Source organism: Callithrix jacchus, chromosome 1 (assembly GCF_049354715.1).
Source record: "Callithrix jacchus isolate 240 chromosome 1, calJac240_pri, whole genome shotgun sequence".
Lineage (NCBI taxonomy): Eukaryota > Metazoa > Chordata > Mammalia > Primates > Cebidae > Callithrix > Callithrix jacchus.
This window is the reverse complement of record NC_133502.1, coordinates 141,673,445-141,686,747: the sequence shown is the minus strand read 5'-3', so window position 1 is coordinate 141,686,747 and position 13,303 is coordinate 141,673,445.

The window sequence follows — 13,303 nt, the reverse complement described above, 5'->3', positions numbered from 1 at the left end:
CTGCTCAATGAAATCAGAGAGGACACAAACAGATGGAGAAACATTCCATGTTCATGATTAGGAAGAAAAATATCGTGAAAATGGCTATACTGCCCAAAGTAATTTACAGAATCAACGCTATCCCCATCAAGCTACCATTGACTTTCTTCACAGAACTGGAAAAAAACACCTTGAACTGCATATGGAACCAAAAGAGAGCCCGCATAGCCAAGTCAATTCTAAGCAAAAAGAACACGGCAGAAGGCATCACACCACCAGACTTCAAACTATACTACAAGGCTACAGTAATCAAAACAGCATGGTACTGGTACCAAAACAACAGAGATATAGACCAATGGAACAGAACAGAGGCATTGGAGGCAACACAACCTATCTACAACCGTACAATCTCTGATAAACCTGACAAAAACAAGCAATGGGGAAAGGATTCCCTGTTTAATAAATGGTGTTGGGAAAACTGGCTAGCCATGTGCAGAAAGCAGAAACTGGACCCCTTCCTGACACCTTACACTAAAATTAACTCCAGATGGATTAAAGACTTAAACATAAGACCTGGCACCATAAAAACCCTAGAAGGAAATCCAGGCAAAACCATTCAGGACATAGGAGTATGCAAGGACTTCATGACCAAAACACCAAAAGCATTGGCAGCAAAAGCCAAAATAGACAAATGAGGCCTAATCAAACTCCACAGTTTCTGCACAGCAAAAGAAACAGTCACTAGAGTGAATTGGCAACCAACAGAATGGGAAAAAAATTTTTGCAGTTTACCCATCTGCCAAAGGGCTGATATCCAGAATTTACAAAGAACTAAAACAGTTTTACAAGGAAAAAAAAACAAGTCCATTCAAAAATGGGCAAAGGATATGAACAGACACTTTACAAAAGAAGACATACATGAGGCCAACAAACATGAAAAAATGCTCATCATCACTGCGCATTAGAGAAATGCAAATCAAAACTAGATTGAGATACCATCTCATGCCAGTTAGAATGGTGATCATTAAAAAATCTGGAGACAACAGATGCTGGAGAGGATGTGGAGAAATAGGAACACTTTTACACTGCTGGTGGGAGTGTAAATTAGTTCAACCATTGTGGAAGACAGTATGGTGATTCCTCAAAGACCTAGAAATAGAAATTCCATTTGACCCAGCAATCCCATTACTGGGTATATATCCAACGGAATATAAATCGTTCTACTATAAGGACACATGCATACGAATGTTCATTGCAGCACTGTTTACAATAGCAAAGACCTGGAACCAACCCAAATGCCCATTGATGATAGACTGGACTGGAAAAATGTGGCACATATACACCATGGAATATTATGCATCAATCAGAAATGATGAATTTGTGTCATTTGTAGGGACATGGATGAATCTGGAGAACATCATTCTCAGCAAACTGACACATGAACAGAAAATGAAATACTGCATATTCTCACTCATAGGTCGGTGATGAACAATGAGAACACATGGACACAGGGAGGGGAGCACTACACACTGGGGTCTATTGGGGGGAATAGGGGAGGGACAGTGGTGGGGGAGCTGGGGAGGGATAGCTTGGGGAGAAATACCAGATGTGGGTGAAGGCGAGGAAGACAGCAAATCACACAGCCATGTGTGTACCTATGCAACTATCTTGCATGTTCTGCAAATGTACCCCAAAACCTAAAATGCAATTAAACAATAAATAAATAAATAATAATAATAATAAAAGAAAACCTATCTGGGAGCCTGCTGTATCCCTGCTGCCTGTTTCCTGTCTCCACCACCTCTCAGTTGCATGAAATGAAAGCCTCTTGGAATTCACAGTAGAAAACGGAGAAGGGCTTGTCCTGCAGGCCCAGGTTTCTATACCACCTAGGCCTGGAGCCCTTCTCCACCACCCTCCTTGCCATGATCCTTGCTCCTTGAATTTCCCTTCACAGTAACCAATGTTGGGCACTTAGTCAGCTGAATCCCCTCCCAGGATCTGCCTGGTGCCTTTCCTTCAGGGGATGGCTGCTATACTTTCTCCTGCCGAGGACGGCACCACCGAAGCCTGGTAGGTCCAGCCCTTGGTTCTTGTCATGCTTCTACATCTCTTCATTGTGTCCCATTGCATTTCTGAAAACACCAAAACCAATCACCTTGGCTGTCAAAAGAAGATGAGGCTTTTGGACAATGTCCTATTAACACAGAAAGTGACCAAAAATCTAGAATTTAATGCCACACATAAGTTTAACAACAAGATCAGAAGCTCATAACTGAGGTGGAACTCTGGCCCTTTTGCCTTTCTCTGGGAATGTCCAATGTTTTGCTATCTCAGGGAAATACAGAGTTATTATTTATTGAAATATTAGATGGAATTCTCTGAAACCTTTGGAATAAAATGAAGAAGTCCAAGAGGGAGGCTGAGTGGCACACTGAGATCTATAAGTAGCTGCTAAGAAATGTGAGCCCCTCCAAATGATATCCTATTCACATTCTCCCTCACACACAGATTAAATGAAGTCCATCCTACAGACCTGCCTTGGAAGGTCTCTCAGTGTAGCTTGCCATATCAAGACATTCCTTGAGATCTTTCCTGCTACCTGTTCAGTCAAGCCTCCCACCCCAATCCCAGCACCATCACTAGGTGAGTGATCCACCACCAAAGGCCACTTTGGTAATCCTGGCCACACATCAAGCCTCTTAATGATGGCCATCAAACTCATATTCCCGGGATCCTGTAAGGAGACCTATGGGGATCTTGTCCTTCCTTCTCCAGTTACTTGGCTTGAGGCAGGCATTGGTCTCCCTGGCAGGAAGACTGGAACCCCTGACCTCTTAAGGAGGCCATGGCAGAACAGCATAGCTCAAGGTTGCGCTTGCTCCACTCAATAGGTTAAAAATGAATAAAAGATTTGGGTCACCGTCTCTCTGGGAGGAAATTTCTGGCTGAAGTGACCAAAAATGATTTTAGGGTAAGATGATAAACATGAACAAAGGGCAATAAAACACCACAAGGAAAATATTACAAAATTCTTGAGCAAATGTTTTTGTAATTTTTAGGGCAAATGTCTGACCCTGTGGGGAGAATCCAGATATTAAGGTCAAAGTCACAAGAATGGAATGTGGAGAAAAATGAAGTTTAGAATTCTAGCTCAGAGATTTGACAAGTTACTTAACATTTCTGAGCCCCAGTTTCTTTATCTAAAAAAGGGGGATAATTGTACATCTATACCCTAAAACTCAATTACTATTAATGTACTGGTGATTCTCAAAGCCACATTTCTGATCCAGTCTTTCCCCTGAGCTCTAAACTCTATGTTCAACAATTGACAAAAAAACTCTACCCTGTTACAAAGACAATGCAAATTAATCCAAAATTTCTAAATACACTCCACCTCACCAACTTGTTTTCCAAAGTCAGGGAATGGTGTCACTATACATCCACTTTTTTGCTCAGTTCATACATCAAGACAGTCACTCGGTTCTAATCTTGATGACTCACAAGTTAGCCCCCTTTCCTCTATTTTTACTGACTCTCCTTTTAGTACAGTCTCTCATCCTTAACTTGCCTGAATGGTTAAAATATGCCTCATAACCCCAGGGCCTAAGAAAGTAGCAAATACATAGTAATACATTATGTAAGTTGAATCCAAAGTCTAAGCTGGGGAGGCAGAAAAAGCGTTACATCTTTGTGATGAGTGCTATAAGGTGTGAGGTTGTGCCATATGAAGAAGTAATTAGCTGGTGAGGAGGATCCCAGAAGGGTCACAATAAAAATTACCTTGAAAAACATCTTCCATTCAACAATTAAAATATTTGAGTCCTTACTATGTGTTAAGTACCATGCCGAACACAACAAACAAGACACAAGCCTTGCCCCAGGGGAGCTCATCATCTCATGAGGTAGATAGTCTCGGTTAAAATTGCCTAATCAACGTTTATATTTGGATATCAAATATTCATCTCAACCTCTATAAAAATGAACTCTCAATTCCCTGCCCGCCCACTCACCACCACCATCCATTTACACATACCAAATCTGCTCCAATCATTGTATTTTTCATATCAGCTAAGGGCAATTCCATTTTTCCAGTAACTGCGGACAAAAGCAACAGTGTTATTCTTGAATATTTTTTCCCTAACAGTCCACATCTATTCCATCAGTAAATCCTGTTGTCTTTACTTCAAAAATCCATTAAGAATATGCCCACTTCTCACCCTCTCTACTGCTACCATTACTGCAGCAGCATCATAATGTCCCCCATTTTATCCTGATACCATATAACCCAACAATCTTCAACATAGAAGCCTGATGGTCCTCAGGGAGGGTCCTGATTGCAGATTGATAGATAGATAGATGATAGATAGATAGATAGATAGATAGATAGATAGATAGAGATAGAGATATAGATATAGATATAAAACCATGCAACTGGATAACATCACCATGGAACTGTTTTAAATGGAGAGATCTAAAGACTGGGCTAGGACACTTTAAAGTTAACTGGGAATAAAAGGAGGAACAAGTTAAGTAGAGGAACAAAGAAGCAGCAGACAGTAAGGCAGGAAGAAAAACAGAAGAGTGTGGTGCACTGAAAGCAAACAGAGGACAGTATTTCAAAGAGAAAGTGATCAACTGCATAACAAGTTGCCGACTAACCAAGTAAGACGAACAGCATTCAATTTTAAAATGCAGAGCTCCTCCGTGACCTTAAGAAAAACAGATTTAGATGAGTGATGAAGTTGTGGCGGGAGTGGATTCAAGAGACAATGGAAGAAGAGCAAATGGTGACAGAAAGTATAATCACGTATTCAAGGAGTTTTGTTCCAGAGAGGTGCAGAAAAATGAGGAAATAGCTGGAACAGAACATGGAATTCAGAGAGGGTTTTTGAAAAATATGAGATACATAGCACAAGGGATGTTGATGGGAAAGATCCAGTTGAGAGGGATAATAAACTGGAACAATGCCCTGTTGTAGAGGACACAGAATAGAAGTGAATTCCCAAGTCAAGAGGCTGGCTTTGACTAAAAGTACAGACACTGATGGTAGATAGAAGGCAGTGATAATGAGAGGGGACTTTGTGGATGAGGGAAGAAAAAGGTTTCTTCTACATATAAGAGAATGTGGGCACAGACCCAGAGGGATGAGTGAGGAGCCAGGAAGGGACCATGGCTGTGGGAAGGGGAAATGGCAACGGAGAGCCAAAGCTAGAAAGCTGGAAGTAGGGAGGGATTCTGGAAGTTACCATGGCAAGTTTCTATTAGCGCCCAACCAGTTGGTGGCAGTGTGAGTATGTAGGTGGGCAGGGAAAGGTGGTTAAAAGTTGCTGCTGATATCTGTGCAGCAGGTGCTCTTGGAATATTGTACCAGCAGGAGAGATCACAGAAAAAGCTCTAAATGCATGGAGCCTGAGCAAGGCGTGGGGCTGGAGATGGAGAAACAGGGCAAGAGCATGGGGCTGGAGATGGAGAAGCAGGGCAAGGGTGGCATCCCAGTGCTCAGTGAGGTGAGGGACCACAGAGGTTATATGGGTGGGAGGAGAGGACTGGGAAGCAGGAAGACAAATAGGCTGCCCTGAGAAGATGAGAAGGACCTCAATTTCGGACAGTTATTATCCCTCAGGAGGTGGCATCTCTGCATTCCCCTTCTGACCTACCACAGAGGAGCCAAGAGCTAGAGAAAGGGAAAGAAGTATTGTGACTTCGTTATGACATGTTTTGAGGTAGAGTGGGATGCCCCCGGTTCCTAAGGAAACCCAGGATCATTCACCATCCTATCATCAGGAGGAAGAGGCGGCAAGACTTGCTTCCTCTGGTAGGAACCCAGCGTTTAGCACAATGTGTCCACCGCTTGGACACAGAAGAGCCAGGATGGGAAGAAGCATGGATGTACCCCTGCTCTGAATGCTGATTCTATGCCTAAGAGATGGGGACCCAGCCCATGGGTGGTCTCCAGGACAGAGAAGCACAAGGTTCAGGCCTCCTGAACCAACATTCAACAGGTGTTTTCCTAATACATCCCCAGATATCAAAGGAGGTCTTGTGACAGGCACATCCTCCCTGCCTAGTGGGAGCTGGGCAGGCAGCCACATAGCTAGGAGAATAGAGGGAAGCACAGAATGAAGGGAATTGACTTAGGAGGGTCACAGCAGCATCAGAGTAGGGAGCCAGGGGTTAGTGTGCACACATCCTGGTTTAGGGTGGAGCAGGTCTTTCCCATGGTTCCCCACAGGCTCCTACCTGCTTGGGGCCAGCATGGGCTCATGTTGCTGACAAAAGTTCCAGGGGACAGAGAGATGAGCTGAAATTGATAGCTTCAGGATTCCGAGTTCTCAGCAAAGTTGAGAGCTAAGAGAAATCAGGGTCATAGCCTATGGCTTATGCAGAATGCTGTTGGTGGATGAAGCTTTGCTCATCCCATCCCATCACGCCAGCACAACTCCATGTTTTCTCTTCCCCAGAGTGAAGAGAGGTAAGAAGCAAAAGTCTCATGTAGAGTATAAACTCAAGAATTTACTACTTCGGATTTGGGGGTAGATGCTAGGAGTACATCAGTGTTTGCTTGGGATCTTTGGGTTCACCTCTGGCACACTCAGGTAACATCATGTCATGGTGAATAGCAGTGATCTTCTAGAGCTCTTCTCTTGGGCTTTCTAGAAGGGTACTTCAGAATTGGCTGGAGGAATTTTCAGGCAACTGACCACCAGCAGTGAGAGGAGAGTGGCTTTCCACAACAGCATTGTTGTTCAACACTAAGTTGTTGAGGACAGGGACCGTGGCTGCTTCACTTCTGTACCTGTTCACTGCAGTCCAGGCAGGGAGGGCAAAGAAGACAGGATGAGCACAGGAACAGACTCCATGGAGACACTGCTTCCTACACCATGTGGGAGGTGGCTGGGCCTCTGCTGCTTAACCAGCCAACCAAAGCCAAATGCTCTGCCTGTCATAGATGGAAGGGCCAGAATGGTCCCTGTGTCCACTGTAGGGACAGAAGAGAAGGAAGGACTTCCTTGAGCTCAGGTGGGAATATGAGAGGTAAGCACAATGCAGGCATGTAAAGTGCTTGGGGACACAAAGGACCAGATATCTGACAGGGCTGACCAGTCTTGCAGAGGTCTGTGCATTCTCATGCCCAGAAGAGACAGTGAGGCCAGGACCCTGGGAGAGCATGGGGAGGGAGAAGGGGGCCTGGGAAGGGGCCAATGAGATCTGGTTTCCAGAAGGAGGGGTGGATACTGCCAACTGCCCCCCTTTCCTGCCTTGTTCTTCTTCTCCACTATAAACTTCTCTCATGTTCTTGCCTGGTCCATGGTCAGGCAAGTAGCATACTAGGGGATTTCCAGAGTGTATCACTTCCAAGGTCAGGCCTACTACAAAGGCCACAGGAGCAGGTCCCTGGGCAGGCAGCTTGACCTATGGGAATCCAGGCAGCGGGAAGGGAAGACCTCCTTGCAGTAAATTGTGCTAGCAGCTGGGATATGTCAGGAATTAGGGGAAGATACAGTGAGGGGCCAGGGCAGAATTACACACACATGATTTTGCCATAATGGCAAAAACTGCAAATACTTTTGCACCAACCTAATAGTTTAGAGTAAGCACAATCATGTCAAGAAAGGTATACTTATTTCTTCCTTGGACATGACTTGGGTGTTCCTGGACTCATGAACATCCTGCATCAGACATGCTTGAGCAGACACAGACACAAAGACACATGCAGAAACAAAGAGGTTTGCACACAGAACATACACAGCCCATCTCACAGACTCACAGACACAAATGCAGTCAAAATCCATCCTGCAAAGCTCTTCTCTTCCATAAATTCTCTAGACTACCTCAGACCAGGCTCACCTGTCCTTTAAACTCTGGTTTAAGCATTTGGGTCATTTCTGTCTCATTGCTTGTCCTTTAATAGGATAGTTTTGGATTCACGTGCACACCCCTGGTCTCAACAATGTGGTTGTGTGCTCTTAAAGAATGTCAGGGTCAGGAAGAGAGTCCACTGCCCTCTTCAGCAGCCCTATTCTTCCCCTACAAATCCATCACCCCCAGGACCCCCAATTTACCGCTGCCTCCATCCTTGCAGAGTCCTGACTCTCAGACTCTTTGACATAGCAGACACAAGGGAAGAACAAACCAGGTAGACACAACCAGTCCAGGTTATCCTCGGGAAACCATGAAGAACCAGGTCCTGGTTCCCCAGTTACAAAACCCATATATAAGACATGACCTCATTTGTAGCTCTAGCCTAAACTTCATGTTAACCACAGTCCCATCCCTATCGACCATACCTCTAGACCCAACTCCAACCCCATTCCCAAAGAAACCTCTAAACCATAGTTTTTCAAATAAGACCCTGGAACAACTGTACCAAGACAGATAATGCTGGTGGGTGTGATCCAAAAATGTTTACATGGCCAAATAAGATTGAGACAGAAAACTGATCTGCATCTCCCCAGGAGCTGAATGCCTACCTCCCCTAGTTGGATCATAGCTGCAGGGGCCACTCTGTACCCCTCAACTGTGGAGGTTCTGGAAAACAGCCAACAACTTATCATCTATATCAGATCAATACCACACAGAGATTAACCAAGTCATTTTAAAGGTGACATAGCTTTAGTTTTGGGAAGAAACTGTGGAGAAGAAACCAATTAGGCTAATGCCCTTGATGCATAACTGAGTATCAAACTTATACTATAGGACACTTTGATTAAAAGAGATGTTGCTCTAGTATTCAAGATATGTCCCTACAGTGCTTGAGAAATTAATAAAATCAGCTTTAGCTTCTAGAAATACAAGTGGTAGTGATTGTCAAGAATTGTACAGAGTCTGTGATTTTATTTGCAAGTTAACAAACTATCCTACTACTATTTCATGAATGCTGGTAGAAGACACAAGACTCCTAAGTCAGAGATAAGGGACTTTATTACTCACAGTACAGTCACAGCAAAAGCTTCACCATGTTTTCTTTGCATCAGTTCGCCTTGTCTCCTAAGTCCCATGGGGCTGGCACAGGGTCTATGATAGATGCCTGCACATGCAGTGGGCCACATTGTGGTAGAGAAGCACTGAACTTTCGGGACTCACTGCTTTTACAGTAAGAAGAAACAAGCCTGATCTTTGTCCATGAGTAGACATTACCTTCACCCTCAAAGTTGCTTGTTGCAAATGTAATGCTGAGAAATGGATAAGAAACAGAACCTTGCATTTTTGGCATCCCCAGTATGGCCCAGGATAGGTTGCCTCTCTCAACGAGATTAGTGATAGGTAAAAATAAACATCTAGTGAGAAAAACAAACAAACAAAAAAACTGGCTTTCCTTGTGCCAGTAGAAGTCTTAGGAAAGACACTTGGGTTAAAAAGGAAATAAATTAACAAAGACCACCACAAATTATGCTTAATGATTACCCCTTTAGCTGGTAGGTGGAATTGAGGTTTCCTGTTTCCTTATTAAGGAAGAAAAGAGAGAGAAAATATAATCGCAGGGACAATATGAATGTCAGAGAATCTGTGGCAACTTGAAAAGGGTTTTGAGAAAAACTTCTGGGTGAAATCGAAGGTGGTACTAAACAACAATAAGACAAGAAAATAGAATAGACCTATCTGGCTGAATGAAATGAAAGTAGATGGTGAACCTAAACCTTTTCTTGCTACTGTTGATGGGGACAGTCTCTCAGCTGGCCCCCCATTATTCCCCTACTGGTGTTCATGCTTTGGTAATCCCATCTTGAGTCTGCGGGTAGATATGTGACTTGATTCTAATCAACAGAATATGACAAAGGTGAGGAGAAGTCACTCCCATGATAATACTGCATTACATAACTTCATCTTCTAGCACACTTGCTCTGGCTTAATGAAGTGGCCATGTTGGGAAAGCCCACATGGCAAAGAACTGCTGGTGGCCTTTAGATACTGAGAGTGATCTCGAACTGACATCCAGCAAGAAGCCAGGGTCTTCAGTCCCAAAACTGCAAAGAAATGAATTCTGCCAACAATCTGAGCGAGCTTGTAAGAAGATTCTTTCCCAGCCAAGCCTCCAAATGAGAATGCTGCCAGACAACACCTTAACTACAGCCTATGAGACAACAAGCAAGGACCAAGCTGGACTCCTGACCCACAGAAACTGAGAGAACAAATTTCATGTTGTTTTAAGCTACCACATTTGGGGTCATTTGTTACATAATAATAGAAAACCAATATAATGATGTAGCCATGATTGAAAGAGAAGTGTTTTTCAGGCAGCAATGCATATCCAGGTAGCATGGAATTTGTAGAACACCTGCTTAAAGTGCAATGAGACTATTTATAAAGGCAAGCAGAGGTAGGAGGAAGGTATGACTGCTCCATAGCACAAGCTAGGGAAGAAACAGAAAAGAAAAAGCCATCTAGGGAAATCATCTCCCTCAGCTCATCCTATAAAGAAATCTAGAAAGCTGTGAAGAGTCTAAAGCCCTAGGCAGGAAGGAACCACATCACTTTGCATGTTAAGTATAAAGTATCTTTATGTGCTTTCACTAGCTTCTTCTATGGGAGTGGCAGATTTTTATTAAAAGGCTTTAAAAAATGTAACAGTGATCTTGAGGAAAATGGTGGGGATGGGGCAGGCAATACTAAAGCAAAAGAAACATAAAAACGGAAGCAAGGAAACACTAAAAATCAGTGGGTTTCACAGATACAAAAAGGAAGTCTCAATTTTCTTTGAGCTCAGGAGGAAGGAACAATTGGGATAGTTCCCACTGCTTTACAAAGAGCAAGTGTTCACAGATCATTGAATAAATGCTGTAAAGATGACTGGGAAAGCAAAGGGTTTACGTGAAATTACAGCATCAGCACCCTTTCTCTAGGTCAAAGTGGGCCAGAGAGGGCTGAGAAGACCAAATCTTCAGAACTTGTTTCTAGAAACTATGGAGTAACAAGCTCATCATACCACTCTGCTTCTGCTTCCTCAGAGGTTGAACCCAAATGGCAAGTTGGGTTTAGCAGGGATGATGGTATGTAACCAATACAAAGATATGGATGATTTCTCTGACATCAGGGAAGAGCTACTAAATTTTGGAATTTAGATGTTTTCTATACCACATCTCACTTCTCTTAAATATACACATCAGTATGTAGCAGAATGTCCAGGTCATATAGAGATTCTTTATAACTTTTTGAAGAACTACAAAATGTTTTCCACAGCAGCTGCACCATTTTACATTTCCACCAGCAATGCATCAGGGTTCCAATTTCTTCACATCCTCACCACACATTTTTCTCCTTTTTAAGCTATCCTACTGAGTGTGAAGTAATATCTCATTGTGTGTGTGTGTGTGTGTGTGTGTGTGTGTGTGTGTGTGTGTTTGCTTGTTTGTTTTAATTGGGGCTGGATCTCATCTGTTGCTCAGGCTGATCCCAAAGTCCTGGGCTCAAACAATCCTCCTGCCTCAGCCCCCCACGTAGATGGGATTACAGGCACGTGCCACTGCATCCAGCTGCACATAGTTTTGATTTGCATTTTCCTAATGTTTAACGATGTTTTTAATATGTTTATTGGTCATTTGTATATCTTCTTTGGAGAAATGTCTATTCACATCCTTTTCCTATTTCTGAATAAAGTTGTTTGTTTCTTTCTTATTGAGTTGTAGAAGTTCTTTATATATACTGGATATTAATCCTTTATCAGATGTGTGATTTGCAACTAGTTTCTCCTATTCCATGGGTTGCCTTTTCACTTTCCTTATGGTATTCTTTTATGCATAAAATTTTTAAAATGTTGATAGTTCATCTATTTTTTCTTTTTTACCCAAAATTTTGGTGTCAAAATCAAGGTAATTATTGCCACATCCTAGGTCATACATTTTTCTGTTTCATTCTAAGAGATTTATCATTTTAGCCTTGTCTTAGACTTTTTTGTGCTGCTATACTAGAACAAGAAATTTATATCTTATAGCTCTGGAGGCCTAGAAGCCCAGGATTGAGGGTCCACTTTTGGTGAAGGCCTTCATGTGGCATCTTTCCATGACAGAAGGTGGAAGGGCAAGAGAGCACATGAGAGAGCAGGAGAACAAAAGAGCCAAACTGGCTTTTATAACAAACCCCCTGCCATGACTTACCTATTCTGGAGATAATGACAATTCATTTATGAGGGGAGAGCTCTCAAGACCTAATCACCTATAAGGCCTCACCTCTCAACATGGTTGCATTGAGAATTATGTTTCCAAGACATGAACTTTGGGAGACACATTCAAACCATAGCAGCTCTTAAATTTAAGCAAGAATGCATTTTTGCTTCTTCCTCTCCTTGATATTTCTTCCCAAATAAAATCTGTGAAAAACAGATTTCATGAGTCAAATCTTTGTAACCTTGGTCAAATTGCTTAATCTTTCTAAATCTCAGTTTAGAAAGGGATAATTTCACAAAGCTGTTGTAAGAGTTATATGAGATGTTTAAACATTCCTAGTACCGTGCCTAGCACACTGGTGCTCTATAATCCTATATATCCTTTATTCCTTCCTTCAAAGGCCTTTCCCTCCAGGACCTGTCCAAGTCAGTTATTCCACCTGATCTTACTGCTTCCTTCCGCCGGTCAAACTCAGGGGCTCAAATCTATCTTCTCCTCACTGGTCCTCATCCCCTGCTTGGAGCCCTGTGCTCTCGCAGCAGTTTCTGCCTCCACTAAAATGCAGTGTGGAGCAACTGGGCTACCACGGAGAAGAAAAATCCGAATGGGGAAAGAGGAGGAATGGAAAGAGGCTGCAGCCCCAGAAGGCCCCCACCTCTGGGCCACGGTCGGGGGAGACAAGTGAGGGTACACGGAGCCCTACAGAAGTTGAAGCCAAAGTCCTTGGAGCCGTGGGAAGTCACTCATGGTTCTCATGGCAGGATCCCCTCTCTCCAGTCAGAGGTTGCTTCCCACAGTTCCAGGGCACAGCCTCAGGTCCTCCTTTTCTAGAGGGCCCTCTGGGGGCTCCACCACCTCGAGGCTCCTGCGGCTCCCCTACGTTCCCAGGTGGTCTCCCACTGAGCCAGCTCTAAAGACAACCTTTGTGCCTGCTCCCACAGTGACACAGAAGGGCTCTCTGGGGCCGGTGCCCTTCACGCTGGGGTTCCACATAGCAACAAATGGAGAGAGTGCCCCGGGAGTCCATTCCCGCAGGGGTTCTTCAGAAGGGCGGTTCTCCACAGCACCTCAGAGACAGCTGTCACTTGGGGTTCATCCAGTGACATGGGGCCAACTTGGAGGCAGCTCCTACACAAGCACCTCAGAGTCCCCGGAGGACTGTCCACGGCCGCAAACCCGCCCCTCATGTGACGGTCTGGTCCCTGCCGCCCCCGCTCCCA